Source organism: Dromaius novaehollandiae, chromosome 13 (genome assembly GCF_036370855.1).
Source record: "Dromaius novaehollandiae isolate bDroNov1 chromosome 13, bDroNov1.hap1, whole genome shotgun sequence".
Lineage (NCBI taxonomy): Eukaryota > Metazoa > Chordata > Aves > Casuariiformes > Dromaiidae > Dromaius > Dromaius novaehollandiae.
The window spans coordinates 15,707,270-15,727,558 of NC_088110.1; the positions used below are offsets into that span (position 1 = coordinate 15,707,270).

At 42.4% G+C, this 20,289-nt stretch overlaps 1 protein-coding gene across 5 annotated transcripts in view; it reads left to right on the plus strand.

The window, feature by feature from the left end:
• The first annotated feature begins 835 nt into the window (after positions 1–835).
• The window catches only part of CDH11 (cadherin 11), an 82,578-nt gene continuing 63,124 nt past the window's right edge, over positions 836–20,289 (plus strand). For 3 of the 5 annotated variants that reach the window (XM_064519718.1, XM_064519717.1, XM_064519720.1), the window contains exon 1: positions 1,158–1,322. The gene's annotated coding sequence lies outside the window, so the exon portion shown is untranslated. Of the gene's footprint in view, positions 1,032–1,157; positions 1,323–20,289 lie in introns of those variants that run through there. The other 2 variants (XM_026107583.2, XM_026107585.2) reach the window with 1 other exon arrangement.

The following is a 20,289-nucleotide window of genomic DNA, read 5'->3' on the forward strand; positions in this document are numbered from 1 at the left end:
CACCTGCCCCCTGCGCCCCCCCGGGCCTCGCAGAGCCGAGCCGCTCGGCCCCACCTGAGGACGGCGCCCGGCTGTCGCTTGAGGCGACCGAAGAAAGTGAGAGCGAGAGAGCGGCAGCCCCTCGGGTGGGAGGTGTTGGGAGGAGGAAAGGATCGGCCCTTTCGCCTCCGGGAGCGGGGGGGGGGGGGGGGGGAGGCCTGGCCTCGGCCTCGAACCGTGAGCCGGAACAGGCCAGTATTTCCCGAATGTAGAAATGCTTAGGAAACTTTTGTTTCCCCCCCCCCCGAAGAAACGTCTGGTTGTGACAGGAAACATGACCGACCCGGCACAGAGCGCTGCTGCTGTTGGGCAGCTCGGGCGGGTGCTGCGCCGGGCTGCGAGGCGGCGGCGGGGGAGCCCCGGCCCGGAGAGCCCCGGCTGCGCGGCCGTGCCGGGGGGGACGGGGCGAGCGGGGCGGTCGCGGGCCGCCGCAGAGCGGTGCCGGCGGGGCGTCGCTCCCCACGTCCGCCCTCGCGGCGTGGGTGGGCGAGCGGGGCGCAGGGCCGAGCCGTGGGGCAGGCGGACGCCGCGGCCCCCGACCCCGCGGGCGGGCTGCGCCGGGGCGGACAGTGCCGGGGGGCCCCCCGCATCCGCGCTTTGCCCTTCCCAGCCCGGCCCCGCGCCGGGGCGCTGCGGGAGGGAGAGCAGCCTCCAGCCGCCGCTCCCGGGTCTGCGCCTCTCCGGGGGGCGGGGGAAGGGAGAAGCAACAGAGGAGAAGCAACAGCCTCCCGCTTTTCCCTTCCTCTAATCTTCACTCCCCCTTGCTCCCTCTCCCTCCCTCCCTCTCCCCTTTCCTCTCCCCTTTCCCCCTCCCTCCCTCCCTCTTTCTAATTCCTGCCGCTCGCTCGGAGCCTCATTCAGCAGCCGCTGCCCGTGGAGTGTAACAGGCTGAAGATGCTGCCGCGCCTGCCCGGCCTCTACTTGTGAATGGGACTCGCCCCGCGCCGGCTCCGCAGGCGGCCGAGGGCAGCAGCCGCCCGCCCGGGCGCCAGGTGAGGGGCGCCGCGGCCGCGCCGAGCCCCTGCGAGCCGCGGGGTGGGGCAGGGGCAGGGGCAGGGGCAGGGGCAGGGGCAGGGGCGGGCGGCGGGGCGCCGTGGCCCCGCTCGTCGTCTCCCGGAGCGGGAGAGGACCGGGGGGAAGGAGGCGGCGGCGGCGGCGGAGGCGGCGGAGGAGGAGGAGGAGGAGGAGGAGGAGGCGGAGGCGGCGGCGGCGGATGCCTCCGCGTGTGCGTGCGAGCCAGCGCGCTCCAGAAACTTGACAGCGGCAGGACGCCGGGGCTGGAGGTGCGTGCGGCGGCGGCGGCGGGGCCGGAGCGGGGCCACGCGGGGCCGGGGCCACCCGGGGCCGGGGCCGGGGCCGGGGCGGGCGGAGCGCGGGCGCAGCGGGCACCTCGGCGGAGGCGCTCCGGAGCGGGTCCGCCTGGGCGTCCGTGCCGCAGCTCCGCGCGGAGCCCTGCTGGCTCCAGACCGGGGAGAAGGGGGTCTCTCCCGAAAGGAGGAAGGCAACGCTGTGGCAAACGTTTCTTTTCTTTCTTTCTTTCTCTTTTTCTTCCCCGCCAGCTCTTACTTGGGGGAGGGAGGGGGAGGGGAGCGCGAGCATTTGTCCGCTGTAAAATGTTCCTCCAGACCAGCAGATACTGAAAGCCCCGAACTGAAAATCTTTTGCTTGCACTGTAGCTCCTAGGCATGAAATGGATATGCAGAAATTGTGAGTGCGTGCAATGAAGGGTACTCTATCCAGAATAACAAAAGGGAAGGACTCTGATTTTTATCTGTTTTTTCTTTCCTTTTTTTTTTTTGTTTAATTTGCTTGCTGGCTTTCAAATGCATTACTATTCACAAGGTACCAAGATGGTATCTGTCTTTAATATGGGCTAGTCCAAAAATCATTAGGCTCTTGGGTGATATGCACACAGGCACATCTCTGAGAAAGGTAAAATAGATCAGGCTGGAGGTCCACCTAAATACCGTTAACTTTTAGAATAAAACTGCTTCCCGTGCAGCCCTTCAGGAGCACATATTGCAATCTGACATCATCATATAAATGCCTTTACCTTCTATAGAAGTCCCCCTTTATTGTCTACTCTTTTAAATATTCATTTGGTGAGGAGAGAGCCCGTATATGCTGGGAGATCTTCTTTGTAGCATTGCTACAAAGGACAGTGTGGCTGTGTAACACAGTATTTACCTACCAAGATATCTGTGACAAAGGAACCTCTTTAGCAAATGAGGTCACTAATTCAGAAATTGGCCCTTTATAAGGAGAATGCTCATTTCTTTTTCACATTCTGGTGGCTAGTAACTCCCTGGGAAGGACTTTCTTCCTGTTGATTTGTGATGGTGATGCAATAGGAATTTCACAGACTTTGAACCCTCTGTTAATAATTTAAATATTTTTGATTAGTTAATAATGAAACTCTTGAATGAAAAAAGCAACAACAGATTCGGAAGCAGGGAAGCAAACACTCAGACATGACTGAATGTCTGTCTTTTCCCCCCCCCTTCCTCTTACTCTTGCTTCGGTGTTTCTGAAGTATGTGTGATTCTCCAGGTAAATACTTTATTCTCTTTTCTGCACTGACTAACTTCATAAATAAGTTTGCTTTTAATAATGAAATTCTGCAGTAATTAATCTGATGTCTGCCTCAGATCAGTTCTGTCCACTGAGATCTGAAACACGAATTGATGATTGTACTCAATCCTTTGGATGGTTTTATATGGAGAGATACATAGAAGTAGATGGAAGTAGAATTGCAGATGTTTTCTTACGAAGAGCATTTTCATAGCAGAGCATCAGCACAGTTCGTGTTGTTGGCAGATAGGCAGTGAAGAACGGGGGGAGACTGAGAGCAGAAGGTCTGAGCTTCATACGCTGCCCGAAGCATTTTTCTAGCATATTTCTCAGTCTACTACACTGTAGAAAACAGAAGTTTCTGACCGTACTTTTAAAGCAGTTCTCCTTCCTCTTGGATGAGAAGAGCAAAATAAAGTTACAAAACAAAGAAAGAACTACATCTTCAGTAAAAAATGTGAAATTCTTTAGGAAAGTTACTTCAAAGGCATCTTTCTCCTTCTGACTCTTGTGCTTTGGCCCTGCAATAGGAAATTTGTATTTTCGCCCCAGCCTTGCACTAGAGCATCTGGGAATGAGCATGGACAAAATACGCTATTTATAGCCTTCTCTACATCAGCTTCAACTTTGCTAAAATTTTAAGTGTTTTGTGTCCAAAAAAATCACTAGGAACTAGATTACTTCATTACCACAGAAGCTGCTACAGTCAAGTATGTCAAGAGATGAGATAAGTCATTGCAATTTGTCATCAGCAGTTTCAGAAGGGAGATGTGTATGGGAACGGTTGACCGAGAGACAGGACAACAAAATCAAATTTTTGATTGCATAACAATATGGGGAAACTACAAAGATTAGAAGCATTTTCATGACTTGTCTGATAAAATGTTTTAAAATATATCATGTGATTTCACCTTCAGTTAATATGCCATTTTGGTAATTTTTGACATATTTAATTTAATTTAGTGCAAGAAATGTATGTGAAGTTCAGAGATCCAGTAGTTTAAGAGACATTTTTGTATTCTGCAAGTGCCGAAACTGAACAAAGCATTTTGAGAAGAAACAAATATATTATTTCTGGGATTACTATGATATTCTCAGATGCTATTTTCTAACTCAGGTATCATAAAAATTTAAAGGAATTTCAAACTGAAAAGTAGTATCTCCTCTTCCTTGGTGAACTCCTTAAAATCATCTGAATCCATTTTGTGAGCTGGATGTTTGGCCAAGTATCTTTGGTGTGTGAGAAGCAGGCGTCTCATCTGGAATCAGTTAAACTGAAGCAGTTAAGCAGCATACTTTCTTGACTGTTTTATGTTAGAGCTTTTCTACTTACATTTAAAGCTAAAAGTCTGTGCATAGTTTTCCGTGCTACACCCATTTGTTCTAAAAGGACACTGCAATTTGCATTGTCCGTTTGCTGGGTCCAAGGAATGCTATAGGGAATCAGTCATGTACTTATAAGACTCTTGTAATATTTTAGGGGAAAAATGTAGCCTTGTGTCTGAACTTCCATGCTGAAGACCTAGGATGCTGCTAGACTGTGAAATTATTGATTCATTTAAGGGCAAGGCTGCGTACGCAGAATTATTAAACTCATTCATTTTCTTTCTTCTGTGTAAGGAAGGCGTTTAAAGTCGTTTAAATATTAGTGAGCGATAACCGATTTGTAACCGATACTCCCCGAGGGGCAGCTTTTATTTAAGGAGCAGGAATTTTTTGCGGGAATCCGTGCAAGCGCCAAGTTTTTAGCGTTGCTCCACTTTGATCAACAGGTCTGGCGACGGCGGCCCCCGGGGGCAGAGTTTGGGGGGAATCGAGCAAATTCTGGGCGCCGAGGGCGGCAGGGCTGCGCGGGCGGCGAGGGGGGCCGGGGGCCGGGGGGCCGCTCGGCGCCGCGCCGGCGAGCGCTAGAGGGCACTGACGCTCTTCCCGTGCCCGCCGCCTCCGGCCCAGCTGCTTTCCAGGGCGCTATGAAAAGCCGTTTTGTTACCACCAGCATCGCCGGCCCTCTCAGGGGAGACAGGATTCAATCTAGCTGCGGTTCGGGCTAATGCTCAGGCAGTTTGTCAGGATTAACATCTTTCTAGTCAGTGGATCGCGTTACCTTCGGCGTCGTGTTACCACCTTGGCGTGCACTGCAAAGTTGGGAAATCGCCTAACTCTAGACTGGCTGACGAGTGCCGCAGCTGGAGTCTCGGCGTGGAACGAGCAGCATCCGTCCGCTCGGCTGCAGCGGTTTGTCAGCGGCTCGCTGTCCCTTTCTCCCTCTTTCAAAGGCAGTGTCGTTCCCTGCTAAGCCGCAAGAAAAGGATTTAAAGATGGAAAAAATGATATGGTAAAACAAGAAATAGTTCTTTCAAAAATATTGTCGGTCCTTGAGATATCTTATACAGACATTATGGACAGGAAAAATACATTTGTATTCAGCAAAATGGTCTGATGTTACCTGTACAAATGGGAGTGTGGGGCTTACAACAGGAGAGCTGAAAACAGCAGTTGATCCAAATCGTTTCCCGGGATCCGGGAACATCTTGGGAAATAAAGGAGATTGTTGCAGCCCATCACTGCAGATCCTGGCCGGAAAGGACACGCACAGTGGCAGAGATAGGAGCTGGCTGCAGGCGTGGAAGGGCTCTCACCTCCACCTGCGCTGTCCCTGCGGCCTTCCCTAGACACCGGGTCCGGCGTTGCTGAGGGCAGCGCGGTGGGCTGCACGCGCCTCTGGTCCGGCTCGCAGACCAATCCAGTCTCTGCGTAGCAGAAATGGGAACTACTGGTATGGAGTGCGGGATTTTGTAGTGTTGTGTTAGCTCCGCTTGGGCAGATACACAGCCAGACAAGCTAAAGTGTCTAACAGAAATCACTACCTATGACTTCGACGCCAAAAATGTCTGTGATAGTTGTGCTGTTTTCTGTCAATCGCCTATGTTAGGGTATTAATTAACAATTACCATATAGTAACAACTCTTGATGTGAGAGTTAATACGTCCTGTCCTGGGAAGTGAGCCCTGCTCTGCTGAGGAGCACTGAGTTGCAAAGAGCAGCCAGAGGCCCGTTAAGTGCCCGTCCTCTGTGCTCCAAGGCAGGGAGCATCGCTTGTGCCGTTGGGTGTGCTCAAGGTGGGTGGAAAAGTTAGAGCTGCCAGTCGTGTTCGAGGCCCTCCAGAGAACCTGACGGCGTGGCTGGGACATTAGCAGTGAGCTCCGCTGTGAGCAGTGCCTTTGGGGAAGGGGACATGGGGCCTGCTTCTGCCCGACAAAGGCGTGAGGCCTCCTCCCGTCCCTGCTTGGGTGGTGCGGTGGCTTTCAGACGTCCCAGTCCCGCTGAGCTCTGCTGGCTCCATGAGCCATAATTTAGCTCTTCAATTTTAAAGTGCTGGCTCAAGCAAATTCTAAGGGGTTTTTGTGTTTTTTCTCCAAAGTTTGGCAATGAGTAAGAGCCCTCTCCCTTCTGAATCAGCAAGAGTTCATCAGAATTCGTAATTGTAATGCAATGGCAGGCTGAGTTGAAGTAGTAGAAATCAATGTAAATGGATTAAAAGAAAAAGGACCAAGTGACTGAATGTAGAAGAGGAGCCAGGATTTTCCAGAGTCATTGGTGAACCATGCTGCAATAGGTTTCCAGATATAATTCATTATTATAATGATGATTTAATAGTTCATCAACAGCGAGACAGTAGCCACATTATAGACAAGCTAACATAAAATACAGTTGTGGATCATGAAGCATTATAAAGCAAACAAAATTGAACAGAACTTTGCTACGTGAATACGAGGTGTGGGAAATAGTTATCTGGAAAGTAATTGCACCTAAGCTTTCATCTAATTGTATAGATAGGTAAGATCTCACACTGTTTCACCGAAGTAAGCCACTGAACTCCCAATGATGTGATGGAGACAGGCCCACGTGGGCAAAGACTAGAGTGATGAGCAGAAAGAATTAAATTCAATAACCCTTTAAAATACAATTCACAGAATTTTAGTGTTTGGGAGCTTGACAGTACTAAGAGTTTAGCTCCCTTATCTTTCAGGTTTGTACAGTACTACTAGGGCAAGTTTTCTTACACTACCCTAGTGGCAGGTGTCTGTCCTACCCAACAGCTTGGAAACAGCCTGGCTGTGATGGTTATGCACAGGTTTTTTCATTCCTTCTATCCTCACCCTAGCAAATGTGATGATAGAAATTACATTTATGGTGTACCCTCTTGCAGCCACCATGTCTCTGCATGAGCTCCTGATCATACAGAGTCAATGCTAATTTGGTAGGCTAAAATGTTCTTTAACTTACTGTGAACACCACTGAAGATTTGCTTCTTCTGCACTGCATTTCAGTAGTCCTCATTTTATACAGTGTTATCACCAGATATTCTATGTGAAAGTATTATATTTAAGGTTAAACTGATGTCATAGAAACTCTGGTTCAGCATAATTTTTGTCCCAGTGAGGCTGCTGATATATATTTTTAAATAAAATAAAACTTCAGAAACATATTAATTGGTCTCAGTGGTTAAGTTAAATAGTTAAATACATGCATACATATCATTCTGCCACGGATAAGTCATTAGTTCAGTATAAACCAGAAATGATAGCTCTATTTGAATCAGGAGACTAAACCCTATTTCCATTAATGCTAACTGTTTTATTAATACATGCATGTGTCGGCATTAAGTCATAAATTTAAATGGTCTGTCCCTTCTTGATTTAAAGTAATTATCTCAAAGATCTTGGCTGCTGAATGAATAACTGCGTTACTCCTTTCATCTTTTATCAACTAACTTTTTTTTTTGCATGTAGACATTGTAAGGCAAACAAAAGAAATAGAGTTTGTGTAAAGTTGCCTGGCATTTGATATTAGAATTTTAGAATGGAAAATATGTGTATTTTCATTATCAGAGTAGAATACCTGTAACTATGCCAGTCCTTGGATAAGGACTCTCCAATCTTTTTTAGAGCTACTTAGCCACATACCTTTACGCATGTCTGTGGCCTAGGTGTATTTTATATGTATATGTGTATATTTTCATTTATATATTTAGAATTAATTTTTATGTGCTACTAGAAAATTTTAATTGTGGAAACAGGCAAAAAATGCAACCTTTAAATTATGAGTTCATTTTAGATCACTGTTCAAGACGGGATTGTAATGCGTTTCTTAACTACAGAGTAGTATATAGAGTCAGGGCAGAAATGATTATAAGCTTTTTCTGAGGAATGACCGATATTAACTGTAAATGGTTGAATGCTGTCAGATTAATTCAATGCATACAGAACAGTGATTAAAACCTCTAGTTTCCTGTTGCATGTAGCCATCACTATTTATCTATAAGAATGACAAAACTGATGTAACTGAAGAATCACTCAAGCTTTTATCCAGTGCATACAGTAAACAGATTTTTTAAAAGATAACTTCTTAACATTATTTTCCAGCATATATGCTTGCAGTTGAAATTCTAGTGAAAATCTTTACTATTTCAAATTAGTGAGAGTTACCATTCATTCACGGTTTCAAACCCAATTTCTTCCAGACATAAAGGTTCCAAAATTTTGAAAAGCAGTTGTATAATAATTTTATTTGAGGTTCGGGTTCAAATAGGAAACTTGGTCTATCACTGATTGTTGCCTTTTTATTTGTTCCTGTTCCAGTTATAGCTGGTATAGCTCAGAGAATAAGCCTGATTAGTATGCATTTCAATTCTTTTAGCATGGTTGCAATTTACATAGCATTTCTTTTTCTATAGTAAGAAAAACATAGCAGGCATTGGCATTTACATACAAACAACTTGGCATTTACATACAAAAGGGCTGATTAGGTAGCAAGGCAAGTAATTGGAGGTCAGACTTAAGATGAGCATTATGGTTCCTTCTTTCCTTAAAAACTGTGAATTGTGCAATATTTATATGAAAAAATATGTTCATAAACTATGTATGTAGCTGAGTTCCAGGTACTGATTTTAAAATTTCTCTTAGAGAGCATGTGGTTTTCTAGGCTGCAATCTTTGCCTATTTTTTTGCGCATGTCAAGGCATAGTTTCGTAACACATGACCCTGAGCAGTGAAGCCTTGGTAAGACTCAGCCTCTGGTTCAGCCCCTCAGTGTCACTGCATGATAGTTCCTGATTTCTCAGGTTCCTCCATCGTCTCATTGAATTCACTGAGCTTGTTTACATTTAGATGGTATTTCTTTTACCTCAATTTACTAGGTACTGCTCCCCTTCTGTAACATCAAATCTAATATTTGGTGAACTTCTCACCTTCAAAGTGTCACACTTTTCCATACCAACCTTGCGCTGCCTTCCCATTGCCTCCGTTTTATCAGGTACACCGGACCCTGCTTTTCCAGCGTTTTTTTCTGTTTTTCTCCTTTGCCCAACCACCTTCACTCGTCCTCAGGTGTGAGGCATCCCTCTCTGACTGACTGCATCAGACTGAGTCAACACTTGCCTTGTTCAAGTTTCTCCTTCAGCTACTATGCAGTAAGCAAGGACTTCCCATTTCTAGACTGTAACTTGATAAAACCCTGCATAATCCCTCTCAAGTACAGGGTGCTGGGCTCTAATCATCCGTCCACAGGTGAGCAATCTTATAGTTGGTAGAGTCCAGTTACCTTCCTCACACACTGCTTCGTTTGTTGGAACCAAAGGCAGAAATTTTACTTTCTTTGTATTTAGTTAGACTCAGGGCAAACTACGGGCAACAGATACTATAAAAAATAATTCTCAGTATATTCAGTGACTTCCTACGTATTTAATTCATAACCAACAAAGCCCCATGTTTCAGTAAGATGGTATTGGTGTGATCTGACAAATACTGAAGCAATCTCATAAGAAAAGAAATGGAAACCAGCCTTACTGCTGCAGCGGAACGTGTCTATACAATATGCAGATGTCATATACAATTAGGAGGTGATGAACTCCATTGAAAAAGGAAACACAAGGATTTACTTCATGCTACAGTGATGTGCTGCAGCTCTACAGCATCACAAATTAGTAAGTGGCTGCTGGCCTAGTTTTCAAAAGAAGAAATCAAAGTACACGTAAGGCAAAAGTAAAATTACAAAAGTCTTCTTTGTTTTGAGTGGCATTGAATTGACATTGAATGCTCCCTTACTGTGGCATTAAGTGTCTATTTAAATATTTAGCAAGCTATGGAAGTGTCCACTCTATGTAATAGACTTTCAGAATTTTGTCATTGTTGTTAGCAGAATTTTTTAAATGACTTGTGTGAGCAGGCAAGAGAGGATCAAACAGTTCATCTGGTGTTACCTACTTTGCTAGGTGCAATTCTGCCTGGTCACTCTGGTATGAAAGAGAGAAGCTGTTTTGGAGTCCATGCGGTTATTCAGTTGACACAGGTGTTATTGGACAGTGAACATGATACAGAAATTTAAACTAGTCTTTGTTTTTACATTAACTCCTGTTTTCAAACAGCTTACGAGGAAGTGTGTGTTTCATGGCTAAGCCCGTTTTGAATCCTACTGGCGTTAGGAATGCCACCTCCACCCCATCATATGTGAGAAATTGCATTAATACAGGCTTAATTATCCAATCAAATTGAACAAGAAATGAGTTTGGCTGAAATAATCAAGTCTATAGAGAAAATGCCAGCTCTGATACTTCCCAAGATTTGACAGTTGCTTGTTGTCATGACCTTGGGTTTTTTCTGCCTAGCTGGAGGTCGGGGAGTATGGGAGCTGTAATCACTCTGCTCGGGAGATTGTGGAGGCCATCCTCTGCAGCAGGCTCCAACCAGATTGTCCACATCTATCAGACTGCTGCCTAACCAGCTACAAAGCTCAAAATTTTGTTCTCGTAGCCATTAAATCCTGTTTCCGAATATCACCATATATAGTCTGTGGAACAATTTAGCCTTTATGATTTTCACATTCAAAAATGAATGATCAGCAAGTTATTTTTTGAAAGCTGTGCATAATGGGAGATATACCCAAAATGGGGCTTTTAATTTGTATTTGTTTTTTACAAAAAGAATTATAGAAGGCCATTGTTACTGTAAACATTATTAAGTAAACAAAATTAATAATGTCTGTGAGGGACTTTTCCCCTGGTGTTAAACCACTTTGCATACTGGAGGAGAGAAGAATGTTTTTGTTCCAGAGTTATGCCCCATCTGGAAATTAAATCCATTTTTACTAGAGATGAAATCATTCAAAATAAACAACACAAAAGCTTGTGTTTTAACTGTTTCCATGTGCTTGAAAGTTGGCTATATTTAACCCATAAATACCTCAGGCAGCTTATTAGTCGAGTTAATGAACGCTAATTGTTTCTTGAATTGGAGATCAGCAGCTCCTGCTTTCATGCTTTTCCATAATGATAGAAGCAGTATTTTGTGTCATTCAGATATGACAGTTTCCTGTTTCATGTTCTTTATATATGCAGCTCCTGTGACTTAATGGAATAAACATAAAATCGTATATGCTTTAACTTCCTTTCCCATGCTTACCAACTGATTTTACATGTTTCCCCTTTGGGTTTCATAAAAGGCCCCAAGCTTTATTTTCCAACAAATTAGAAACATATCCAGTTTTTTAATGACATATGAAGTGTTTTAAATGCAAAGGCATGAATTTCTTTCTATATCCTCATGCCCCAAAATAATTTCTCTGTTATCTTTAGTAAGCCAGGCATATTCATTATGCCTTCTTAAGCCTGTATGCTTTTGAATTGAGATGTCAGTTTGAATGACATGAATCCTTTCCACAGCTGTGCCTTGAAGGACGGACACCTTTCTGCCATGAACGATACCAGAAAAAGTCCTACTGCAAAACTGTTTTTTCTCAGTTCTCAGTAGCCTGGTGAGGCCACTTCCATAATCCATGGAACTGTTGCTAAAATTAGGGGTATAGGTATGGCTACGATGTTAAAGCTGTATAGGGATCGGAGTAAGGAATCCCTGTTCGTTAATTGTTCTTTCTCATTATGCACTTCTAGTATCCTCCCTACATCCCAAAAGAATCCTAGAATGAAAGAAGAGGAACATTATTCCTCGTTTCCGGAGAGGAAGTCTTTCCATCTCAGTAATCACCTTCAAAATTACAGATCAGCTGAGAGGACAGCATCTGGGCTGACTTCTAGCTTCTGCTCAGTTTGCAGGCAAAATAGTGGAAAGGTGACTTTGTCTTTGTACAAAAGGTCTTTTGCTAATGGAAAGGGAAGAATGAAAACCTTAAATCTGTTTATTTCTCCTATTTCAAGAGAGTTCTTTCACCTGACTAGAGGTGTACGTGCCCACTTGTGTCTCCTTTGGGGGAAGTATTTGGAAAGCGTGGAACATTTGATGAAAACTCTTGTATTACAAAGGCAAAACTCATGCTTCTCACAAGTACTTTTGTGTCTCCTGGTGATAGACCATATAAAGAGCAGCTTCTAAAGCATAATATTAAGAGAAATTAATTCAACTGAAAAATAATTTCAGCTTGATGGGGCATTTTCAAACACAGAATAAAGCCCTTCAGTAATGTGCATGCCATCAAGTCTTTGGTATAACGATCCTATTGGACCTACTATATTTGGTGTATATCCTGTTGGAGCAGCATCCCCCGGAGATAGTGTGGTGCTAGAACATTTGCAAAAAATGGCTACTAGTGGCAAAAGGGTTAAAAAACATATGGGCTAGTTATCTGTGTGGAGCTTCAAACAGCCGCATTCTACATCAAAAAGGGACTGCAGCAACTCCTTGATCAAAGCTCAGGTAATTTAATTATTTGCCTTCATGAATCAAGGGGTCCTTGAACAAGCTCAGGATGTCTGGATGTTAGAATATGGGAAATTTATTGTTTCACTCCTTCTAATATTCCAACATCAAAAAGAGCTTTTTCATATAAACAAAGCAGTCTGAAGTCAACAAATTCAAGCAAGGGCTAGTGTGGACAGATGCGGTTTTCTAGGATCACTGTGAGCTGGAAATTAAGCTGATTCCTGTGGGGTGAGATATTTACCATTGTAATTCTTTGTGTTTATTTTATATAGCTAAACATCTGTACTGAGTCTTGCAAAGTGAAATGCTTAGCTCCTACTTCTGTAAGCTCACTTTGTTGACATTGTTTTTCCTGTTTCTTAGTTTTACATAATTTTTCATGTTTTGTTTTGTAAACCTCTATTTACCAAGCTATAAGGGGCTTGTTGACCACATCATGCTCTGAGATTCTAATTAGCGTTGTCTAATGCTAACTGTGCACCGTAGGAGTTCACAGGTGACTTCTCCAGCACCCCAACCAAAAAACAGAAGGAATTTGGGGTGGCAAAAATTTATCTAAAAGAACATTGCTTAATCTCAAGCTCTCTCTGTGCTTCTGACCGTCGATGGCAATCATGCTGGTGAGGCATGTGAGGCCGAAATTGGTTGGCATTTTCAAAACCCTAGACGTGGCAGTGATGTTCATGCTAATACATGAAGGGATTCTCAGCCTGCAAAAATAAATGTCACTTTATTTCTGGGAAAGATTCCTTTGCATCTTCCACCTTCATTTTTATCTTTGCCCTTTCTTCTTTTGCTCAGCCAGACTTCCTTTCACTGTTGGGGCCCAACCCCTGTTTTTCCTATGTTCATAGTGATTTGAATGGACAAACATACATACTGATATTTCGTATGGTAAGTGCCAGTCTTAGTGTGCATTGTATGTTTATCTGCTATATCATTTCTGTGTAAAAGCTTTCTCATTGCATGTGTTGTCCTGATTTTCTGTGTGTATAATGCTGATCTAGAATGATCCTATGTGTCAAACTGCTGTTGAAGCCAGTGAGATCTCTTTGCGCAGAGTATTTCCTTATGTGTTAGCAGGGAACAGAAATAAAGTAGTGGGAGACAAGTTGGAGAGACAAGAAACAAATGCAGTCCCTACATGTGGTGACAAATGCTTCTGAGACTGATATAAAAGTTACATAAATAGAAAGAAAACAAAATGGGTTGGCTCTTCTCACCTTCGCATATTTACCTGTGACATAGTAATGCCACAGATTTCTAATACTGCAGATCCTTTTGCAAATGCAAATTTATCTTTACAAAAAAGTCCCAGAAACTTGTATAGAACAAAAGGAATGTAAAATACAAAATGATTATAAATACTCATTATTTCACATAACACAGGAAGCAATAAAGACAGGATAGTTTAACGTAATATTCTGCAAGTCATTCTCATGCTGGTGAGGAGCTCTACAAAGTATTTCATTTAAACAGTGTCATGATGCTTGAAGTAACATGCTCCTCAGCTTAGCATAAAGATGGTATAAACTGCTTTACCTGTTGGCTAACCGTAAACCAGCTCTATCAGCTGTGTGCACTGCAGTTCCTTACGCTAGGGCTGCAGAATGAAATTCAGCTGTGCTCAATGGTGAAGACATTCCAAATACCAGCCATAATTGCCAAGGAATTCTGGTACTGGAAAAGGGAATTATTTGTGTGAAACTTAGGCAGCCACTGAGTCTGATTTTCTTAGCTTACTCCATCTGAACAGAAAACTTTTTTTTTAAGTTTGAAAGACCTTGATTTTTGTTTCAATTAACTAAATATGTTTAAGTTATTACCATGTAATAGTCTGATTCCATATTTTCCAAGAGATCAGCCAGCAGAAAGGTGATTAATCGGCTCAAAGTGAAGTTACTTGGTTGGTATCACACGAAATCTACAGTAGCGTTCAAGAGAGTGGTATAGTCAGCCAGGCAGTATTGCCAAAACCTGTTTTATATATAATATGTATGTTTTGTGTATATATGTTCATATATGTATGTGTGCACACTCCCTTCTTTAATGTCTATTATGGTTTTACTGTGGAATCAGTAATATTAAATAGGACTGTATATGTGATTTTATAGAATCCTTAATTTTTGCTATATCAACTGTGCAGTGGTGTGAGTGGTTACATTTGTCTGTGAATGATGTAGTGACAGTGCACATGCCTGTACCATTACCAGAGGAGGAGGAATTGATTAGCAATAACACACTTCATTAACACTGCACTTTCTCAATCATTGTAATTGTGGCTCTTCCCCTAAAACATCAAGTGGAACAGGTTTCATTTCAACCAAATCAATCTAATGTGTTAAAATTTACATAATTTCCTCTCATTGCATTTATAGAGCAGCAGGAATTTTAATTTGCATTGTCTGTATAGTCTATAATCAAAGTGTTAAGAGCACAAGGTTTATTCATTATGTATGGCATGTGGTGACAAATTTACATAATAGGCTGCATGTTGCTGAAATATTCCTTCTTTCCCTACCCCCACCTTTGTAATTTTGGTTATAACTTATTTTCTATAAACCTGTTAATTCTATTACAGGAACCTTTGAGTTCCACAGAACATTTATTAGAGAGAAGTATCTTTATAAAAATAAATATGTAAATAAAATGTCATACAGAAAGATGAAAAGTGCTAAGGAAAAGCATTGAAAATTGGACTGCATTTCCTTATTCTAAGAGAAAGCAGGTATAAACCCACTGCGGTCTGTGCTCTTACAGTACGCTGAAGTTAAACATTCGCATACTGAAAGGAAAGATACCTTTTTATGTGTCCGGTGGTGATTGCTGTATTGAGCTTATTCTGTGAAAGTTTTCAAAACTAAGCTAGGGAGTAAAAAACGGTTAAGAAATTAAGATGCCATAAGTAAAATTCTCCATCATCTATTTTTACCTGCTAAGGCCCACCTTTGCCTTATGAGGATAAAAGTGCTTAACAAGATATTTCTGATGGAAGCTTATTAATTTTTAGTAAATAGAGGAAAGATAGAGGATTGTATTAACATTTGTGACAGCTGAAAACACTATATATATATGAGCAATGTAATACATCCGGTGGTTTAAATACACGGGTCCTCTAAGAAGTGTCACAGATTCATCGGTAGCATAAGACTTGTCATTTAGACCTTTGAACTGGCTGAGATTTATATAAATGGCATGCATCAGACAGCTCCCCTTTTACTGCTTATTTAAGGATATTCAAGACTTAAACGTAATAATAAGAATTTATTTATATTCAATCATACTATCTTATAGAGCAACAGTGTATATAAATATAGTCTATGCTTTATCATATAGAGAAATTCACGTTGTACAAGATTGATCTTCTTTTGATCAAAACAAAATCTGTAGGACTTCTTAATAGAAATGCAGAATATATTTAGATGTAGACATTCATGTTTTTAGTAAGAGGCTATACAGGCTTCATGGAAACATTCATAAAAATAATTTCATTAAAACATAATTAAATTCCTAATCTGATGGTAAGAATTTAAGACTGTTGCAGTGTATTGTCTTTGACTTAATTTTAGTCCATGTTAAGCTAAGAAAAGGGTGTGTGGGTGTATTACATGCGTGATGACTTGTATTTTCAAGTTATGTAAGTATAGGAACAGACACAAATCTGACATTTGTGAATATTTCAATCTCTGTAATGGAATTAGAATGAAACATTGTTTTATATAGTAACTGTTAACATCCAACATGTGCCAAAATACTTCTAAGCAGAGTTATGTCAGTGAAGATGGAACAGCTCCATAGATAAAAATGAAAGAGGCTGAACACTATAAATAAGTTCATATCCAGATATGCTGATAATAAAGTTACAACGTTAGTACCCAGTACAGTCAGATAATGCTCGGTTCGAGTTAGAGAGATGCAAAAGACAAATGAAAAGCCAGATAACCTTTGGGGGAGGGGAAGAATCCTGGGCAGGAGGAGACTCATTTTGCAATTGAGCTCATCAGTAAAGGGGCCTATTAAAGGGATTATTAAACCATAACACTGGCCACTTTTTTTCTCAGTTTTTTCACATAAGTTAATCTACCTGCTGCATAATCCTTGAAAATGCCATCTCCTTCTGCTCTCGAGCTCCTTTGACAGTGACTCTTCTGCCTTCCTTCCATCTTTTTCTTCCTTGCCTGGTTTTCTGTCATTTCTCCACATCCATGGCACTTTCTGTTTAAAATTCTGCAAGGAGTTATCAAGCGAGGAAGTTTTACAGCTAGAGGCTTGTAACAAGGGCAGATAATGTAACAACATTTGTCTGATTGCCCAGTCGTGTTCACAGAGGTAACAGCCTGCTTGCTCGGGACTCATACTGGTGCAGTGGACCCGTTCCGGCTGCATGGGCTGCGGGGCAGGGGGCTGGGTCGTGGAGGGCAGGGGATAGGTCAGCACTTCTTAATGACTTTCTTTCTACGCACAGTGAGTGAGAACCGTATGAACACAGAACTGATTTTGTGAGCTTTGCAGAATAGTCCTGTCAAATCTAAATCTCGCTTGAACTGCACCTGAGGTTTCCAAGCATCAGCACATCTTGCTGTTGATTCAACATCAGCTGAAAAAATACCAGTTGGAAAGGGCAGCAGAGCTGTGCTTTGTTCCCGCCACCCCGCCGGCTGCGGGGACCTGCCTCACCACGGCAGCGAGAGCGGCTGTTCTTGAAACTGCAAGAGGGGAAGGGAAAGGTGGAGATAGGTGCGGAGTGAGGTGCAGTGACAGCTCGTACCAGCCGAGCAGGCGTCCTGTCTGGGGAATTGCACCTGGAGGTTAATTGAACCAGGTGAGGCACACGTGCTTATGTGTAACCCAGATGGATTAAACTAATGAGTTCACTTTGGAAAATTCATTCTGCGCAGTAGCACCTCCGTTTGCATAGTCCTGCCGATGTGAGCTTTCTCGGAGCTGCTGCTGAAGTGTAAACAGAAGTACACTCAGTCTACTACTACTATGAGAAAAAAATACCATAGTCAAAGCAATGTCCTGCTGATGCAATATTCAGCAATGCACCTGCTGCTGAACGTGCTATTGTTTATTTCCCATTTCATTCAGTTTGATATATAGCTTTTGCTCATCCGTGGCTTCAGCAGCTGTCACGTAGATCAGGCTTCAGCTGAAACCTGGGTTTGTGACATGTTTTATGAATAAGAAGAATGTGTTTTACAACTTGATATGGAAGATGAAGGAGAAGTCGGGTAAAGTTGAAGTGTTTTAAAAATTTAGCATGTTGTCTCTTGAGTAGGGTACAGAACTTGGCCAGCCAGTAAAATGCAATAAAATGTGCGTTCATTAGTTAGAATAGCAGGTAAAATAACTTGAAGATATTTCTTAGAAATACTGTGATGCTGCAAATAAACAAGAACACTGCTTTCTGCAAACAAAAATATAATTTCACTATTGGCTTGATATCACTATTGGCTTGATATCATAGTTGGAAAATGCTATAGCTGCTGTAATTAGAGAAATACCTAAGATTGCTGTCATTGGAAAACCAGCAGGCCTTTCCGTTCTCGCCTCTCGGTGGATAGTTTGACATCCAGGCAGGGGGACAAGGGAATGCTTCACCGTGCTCGGAAGCATTGCCTATTTGAACAGGATGTAGGTGGGACCAGATCACACTCACTGGGACTGTTTTTCAGTTTGTTCTTTCCTTCTTCTGTAACATGGAATACGATCTTTATGGTGTCCTCTGAAGGTTTTATATAATAAACATCTTACTCTTCCAGGACTTACACCAGTTGTGAAACCTTCTCGTTTCTTGATCTTCCTTCTTCTGGCACATTATATTTATGGATTTTGGTCTTTTACTGCATGTCTTAAGTTTAGTATAGCATGCACTGAAACCTGTACGCTGCATTACATAGTTACGGTTGTGTTTTTGGGTGGATGCATCTTTCTACACTACTTGTCCTGCCTTGTCTGCTGAGGTGACAGGAATTGGTGACCAAGAAGGTCTAGTTGCTTGTTCCTCTTCTTTTTTTATTTAGCAGTATAACAACGCTTTGCATAGAGGCAGTGTCTTTGCTTATGTGCATGATAACACAGACATGAGAGCAGAAAACCTTTGTTATAAGCTCTAGTATTTGCAGGGTGCTTTATTACTTAGTGGTTTAAAAAATCAATTAAAAAATAAACATTGACAGCTTTCAGAGGAAATAGATCAGCTGCAAATAGACAAAGTATCCTACTGATTCATTGATTCTTTCCTGCCTTTATCCTGTTTCAGTTCAGGAAGTATAGCAAATTTCAGTATTTAATAGATTTTTGGAAACTTAGTTTTAAATCAGGAAAAGATCAGCAATATGACATTGCCAACTCCAGAGGAAAAATAAAATGTCATGTAACTGGAATAAGTGCTACAACTCTTTGTGAGGCAATTTCTTTATTTTTTTCCAGTATGATTAGATTTTATAAATATCCTCCTGTGTACAGGTATGTTCTCCTCTCCCCGGCTACGAGTGCCGGCTGATGGGCTGTCCTCCACGCTCAGATGACGAGCAGCCGGCAGCAGTTAATGATAGCATTGGAATTGTTGGCACCTTTTTTACACTGCACTGACTCTGTGCTCACAGGATAATTATCGCTCAGCTTTGCTTTATGTCACTGAATGCAGGACATGCATCAGTGCTCTTTCGAGAAATTTCCGAAGAATTTATCTGTGAAGCTCTGATTTCTAAGTGTCTGCGTGGGGAGGAAGGGAACCTTGACTCCAAATGTGACTAATGCAGTGGCTTTACTGACATCCATTTCTTGGTTTCTCTTTTCTTAAAGTGCCACCAATGAATTTTGGGGAGGGAATAGCACTGTGGTAGGAAGTAATAAACAACTTTATGTTTTCCTGGAAGAAGCTGAGTATGAAGGGAATCTCAGTACATATTTATGAGGAAGAGGACAGTAATCGTGAGGCTGGATTAATATGCTTAAATTGAGGGAAGGGAAAAGATCATGGAGCTGTATCTACAATTTCTGTTTCGTGGTAAAATAAGTTTTATTCTTTGGCAAGCTACTTCTATGGGCTCCATCGTGAGAGATGAAATAAAAGGTAGAGTAAGCAGTGCTAGAGCTAAGAAGAGCATGGACCTTCTTTTGTGCCATATGCAGTCTTGCAAATAAAATCTCTTTTACTTCCTCTTGTATTAAAGAAGACAGGGAGCAAATGGATTCGTATTCTGAACTTGTCACCTGCATATTGCTGACCTTTCATCTTTTCAGTGCCTGGGCCTTTCTCTTGACCTGTGTCTTTAATTGCCAATTTTTAAATATACTAATATCATGGATTCCCTTTCCACATTTTCAATCTCCTTGAAATCAGTGGGATTTTTACTGTTCAGCTTTAATGGGACAGGTCTAAGTGTTTGTAGAGCGTCACATGCAGTGGTTGCTCAAATTCAGTTCAAATTTCCAGCACGCTTATTACAGATAATGAGGGATTCCCCCCCGCTTTTTTTTCTTGTGATTCCAATTACTTCAAGAATAATTAGGTGCTTCAAAGCTTTGGGAGGATTAAATGATCTGCAAAACACTAGAACAGGTAGGTCATGTGCACCTTAACATCCTCAGAAGCAGACAGTATTAGAAGTCTTTTGAAGAGGGCACAGATTGCTGCAAGGAAGCTAAGTGAAGAGGATTTGAATTACTTATGCCAGAATATTTACGTGACACTGAGCCTAAATAGTTGTCAGAGGAGTTTCTCCTGTTGAACAATCAAGATAAAGCTGCTAAAGTCCTTCCAACGCATTCAGCTGTACAAGCTTTAATTACCTAAACCTGGACTGAACCCACTAAATCTGTCCATTTCTTCTGAACTGCAGTCGTATAACTTGCCTCCCAGTAACCTCCAGTTGGGAGTTGTCGCTTCTAAAGTCGGTTGTGAAGAGATGCTGAAGGCATGCAGCTCTTCTAGCCAGCAAATACCAATGCTGTTCTT